The 4,629-nt window shown below is 50.3% G+C and overlaps 1 pseudogene; it reads right to left on the bottom strand.

Moving 5' to 3' along the window:
• Nucleotides 1-269: 269 nt before the first annotated feature.
• The window catches only part of LOC106593268 (protein flightless-1 homolog), a 45,838-nt pseudogene continuing 41,478 nt past the window's right edge, over nucleotides 270-4,629 (bottom strand).

The raw sequence follows: 4,629 nt of genomic DNA, 5'->3' as shown, positions 1-4,629 counted from the left end.
GGGTTAGGAAGAGAGCTGTTTACCTCAGTGAGGGGGCCATGGGGGTTGTCTGGGTTAGGAAGAGAAGCGGTTTACCTCAGTGAGGGCCATGGGGGGTTGTCTGGGGAGGAAGAGCTGTTTACCTCAGTGAGGGCCATGGGGGGTTGTCTGGGTTAGGAAGAGAGCTGTTTACCTCAGTGAGGGCCATGGGGGTTGTCTGGGTTAGGAAGAGAGCGGTTTACCTCAGTGAGGGCCATGGGGGTTGTCTGGGGAGGAAGAGAGCTGTTTACCTCAGTGAGGGCCATGGGGGGTTGTCTGGGGAGGAAGAGAGCGGTGAGGTCAGCCTTCATCTCGTCTTTCTTCTCAGCATCCTTCTTCACCTGAGACAGACAAGACAGGTCACACATTTTAAAGACTATTTGAATCCACCAATCAAATGTACAAAAACAGGATCCAAACATGTCAAAGAGGCCTAGACAGCTGCCTTGGGGAATTCCTGATTCTACCAGTAAGAGGCCTAGACAGCTGCCTTGGGGAATTCCTGATTCTACCAGTAAGGGGCCTAGACAGCTGCCCTGGGGAATTCCTGATTCTACCAGTAAGAGGCCTAGACAGCTGCCTTGGGGAATTCCTGATTCTACCAGTAAGGGGCCTAGACAGCTGCCCTGAGGAATTCCTGATTCTACCTGTATGGGGCCTAGACAGCTGCCTTGGGGAATTCCTGATTTTACCAGTAAGGGGCCTAGACAGCTGCCCTGAGGAATTCCTGATTCTACCTGGAATATGTTGGAGAGGTTTCCATTAAAGAACACCCTCTGTGTTCTGTTAGACAGGTTAGAGTTAGGGATCAGGGTTAAAGGTCAGGAGTTAAGGTCCTGAGTCAATCACACGTCCAGGACAGCAGATGGCAGGGTTAGAGTTAGGGGTCAGGGTTAAAGGTCAGGAGTTAAGGCGCCATCAAGTAGCAAAGTAAAGGATCATTAGTAGAGCTACACTAAGCTAGTTGATAGAGGGAGCTAGCTAGCTAGGATATACCCCTACCTTCCCCTGTAGCTAGCTAGCATACACCCCTACACGACAGGCCGTGTTACTCACCTTCCCCTGTAATCCTTGCTGCTGCTCTACACTCTCAGCTGCTCTGGTGTAGTCCACCTTCAGGACATCATCCCAGTTCTGAAACTTAGACTTGAACACCTGGAGAGCGAGACAGAGACACAGAGAGACGAGTCAACCTTCAGGACATCATTCCACTTGGAAAGGAGGGAGGAGTTAGAATGTCCTGTTAACTCTTGTTACGTATTTGTCTTGCTCTCGCCAAGTCAGCAGAGCCCTCGCCAAGTCAGCAGAGCTCTTGCCAAGTCAGCAGAGCCCTCGCCAAGTCAGCAGAACCCTCGCCAAGTCAGCAGAGCCCTCGCCAAGTCAGCAGAGCCCTCGCCAAGTCATCAGAGCCCTCGCCAAGTCAGCAGAGCTCTCGCCAAGACATCAGAGCCCTCGCCAAGTCAGTGAGCCCTCGCCAAGTCAGTAGAGCTCTTGCCAAGTCATTTATATTTATCAAAATGTAATCCATTTTAAATTCAGGATGTAACAACATAATCTGGAAAAAGTCAAGGGGTCAGCATTCGGAGTCGCCTCTTCACTGTTGACTCTGTACCGGTACCCCCTGTATATAGCCTCCACATTGACTCTGTACCGGTACCCCCTGTATATAGCCTCCACATTGACTCTGTACCGGTACCCCCTGTATATAGCCTCCACATTGACTCTGTACCGGTACCCCCTGTATATAGCCTCCACATTGACTCTGTACCGGTACCCCCTGTATATAGCCCCACATTGACTCTGTACCGGTACCCCCTGTATATAGCCTCCACATTGACTCTGTACCGGTACCCCCTGTATATAGCCTCCACATTGACTCTGTACCGTAACACCCTGTATATAGCCTCCACATTGACTCTGTACCGTAACACCCTGTATATAGCCTCCACATTGACTCTGTACCGGTACCCCCTGTATATAGCCTCCACATTGACTCTGTACCGGTACCCTCTGTATATAGCCTCCACATTGACTCTGTAACGTAACCCCTGTATATAGCCTCCACATTGACTCTGAACCGGTACCCCCTGTATATAGCCTCCACATTGACTCTGAACCGGTACCCCCTGTATATAGCCTCCACATTGACTCTGTACCGTAACACCCTGTATATAGCCTCCACATTGACTCTGTACCGGTACCCCCTGTATATAGCCTCCACATTGACTCTGTACCGGTACCCCCTGTATATAGCCTCCACATTGACTCTGTACCGGTACCCCCTGTATATAGCCTCCACATTGACTCTGTACCGGTACCCCCTGTATATAGCCTCCACATTGACTCTGTACCGGTACCCCCTGTATATAGCCTCCACATTGACTCTGTACCGGTACCCACTGTATATAGCCTCCACATTGACTCTGTACCGGTAGCCCCTGTATATAGCCTCCACATTGACTCTGTACCGGTACCCCCTGTATATAGCCTCCACATTGACTCTGTACCGGTACCCCCTGTATATAGCCTCCACATTGACTCTGTACCGGTACCCACTGTATATAGCCCCCACATTGACTCTGTACCGGTACCCCCTGTATATAGCCTCCACATTGACTCTGTACCGGTACCCCCTGTATATAGCCTCCACATTGACTCTGTACCGGCACCCCCCTGTATATAGCCTCCACATTGACTCTGTACCGGCACCCCCTGTATATAGCCTCCACATTGACTCTGTACCGGTACCCCCTGTATATAGTCTCCACATTGACTCTGTACCGGTACCCCCTGTATATAGCCCCCACATTGACTCTGTACCGGTACCCCCTGTATATAGCCCCCCACATTGACTCTGTACCGGTACCCCCTGTATATAGCCTCCACATTGACTCTGTACCGGTACCCCCTGTATATAGCCTCCACATTGACTCTGTACCGGTACCCCCTGTATATAGCCTCCACATTGACTCTGTACCGTAACACCCTGTATATAGCCTCCACATTGACTCTGTACCGGTACCCCCTGTATATAGTCTCCACATTGACTCTGTACCGGTACCCCCTGTATATTGCCTCCACATTGACTCTGTACCGTAATACCCTGTATATAGTCTCCACATTGACTCTGTACCGGTACCCCCTGTATATAGCCTCCACATTGACTCTGTACCGTAATACCCTGTATATAGCCGCCACATTGACTCTGTACCGGTACCCCCTGTATATAGCCTCCACATTGACTCTGTACCGGTACCCCCTGTACATAGCCTCCACATTGACTCTGTACCGGTACCCCCCTGTATATAGCCTCCACATTGACTCTGTACCGTAACACCCTGTATATAGCCTCCACATTGACTCTGTACCGGTACCCCCTGTATATAGCCTCCACATTGACTCTGTACCGTAACACCCTGTATATAGCCTCCACATTGACTCTGTACCGGTGCCCCCTGTATATAGCCCCCACATTGACTCTTTACCGGTACCCCCTGTATATAGCCCCACATTGACTCTGTACCGGTACCCCCTGTATATAGCCCCCACATTGACTCTGTACCGGTACCCCCTGTATATAGCCCCCACATTGACTCTGTACCGGTACCCCCTGTATATAGCCCCCACATTGACTCTGTACCGGTACCCCCTGTATATAGCCCCCACATTGACTCTGTACCGGTACCCCCTGTATATAGCCTCCACATTGACTCTGTACCGTAATACCCTGTATGTAGCCTCCACATTGACTCTGTACCGTAATACCCTGTATATAGCCTCCACATTGACTCTGTACCGTAATACCCTGTATATAGCCTCCACATTGACTCTGTACCGTAATACCCTGTATATAGCCTCCACATTGACCCTGTACCGTAATACCGTGTATATAGCCTCCACATTGACTCTGTACCGTAACACCCTGTATATAGCCTCCACATTGACTCTGTACCGTAATACCCTGTATATAGCCTCCACATTGACTCTGTACCGTAATATCCTGTATATAGCCTCCACATTGACTCTGTACCGTAATACCCTGTATATAGCCTCCACATTGACTCTGTACCGGTACCCCCTGTATATAGCCTCCACATTGACTCTGTACCGTAACACCCTGTATATAGCCTCCACATTGACTCTGTACCGGTACCCCCTGTATATAGCCTCCACATTGACTCTGTACCGGTACCCCCTGTATATAGCCTCCACATTGACTCTGAACCGGTACCCCCTGTATATAGCCTCCACATTGACTCTGTACCGGTACCCCCTGTATATAGCCTCCACATTGACTCTGTACCGGTACCCCCTGTATATAGCCTCCACATTGACTCTGTACCGGTACCCCCTGTATATAGCCTCCACATTGACTCTGTACCGGTACCCCCTGTATATAGCCTCCACACTGACTCTGTACCGGTACCCCCTGTATATAGCCTCCACATTGACTCTGTACCGTAATACCCTGTATATAGCCTCCACATTGACTCTGTACCGGTACCCCCTGTATATAGCCTCCACATTGACTCTGTACCGGTACCCCCCTGTATATAGCCTCCACATTGACTCTGTACCGGTACCCCCTGTATATAGCCTCCACATTGACTC

The sequence above is a fragment of the Salmo salar genome, unplaced genomic scaffold, assembly GCF_905237065.1.
Source record: "Salmo salar unplaced genomic scaffold, Ssal_v3.1, whole genome shotgun sequence".
Taxonomy (NCBI): Eukaryota; Metazoa; Chordata; class Actinopteri; order Salmoniformes; family Salmonidae; genus Salmo; species Salmo salar.
Note: the sequence above shows the minus strand (reverse complement) of the source record. Positions and strands in the feature narration are given on the sequence as shown.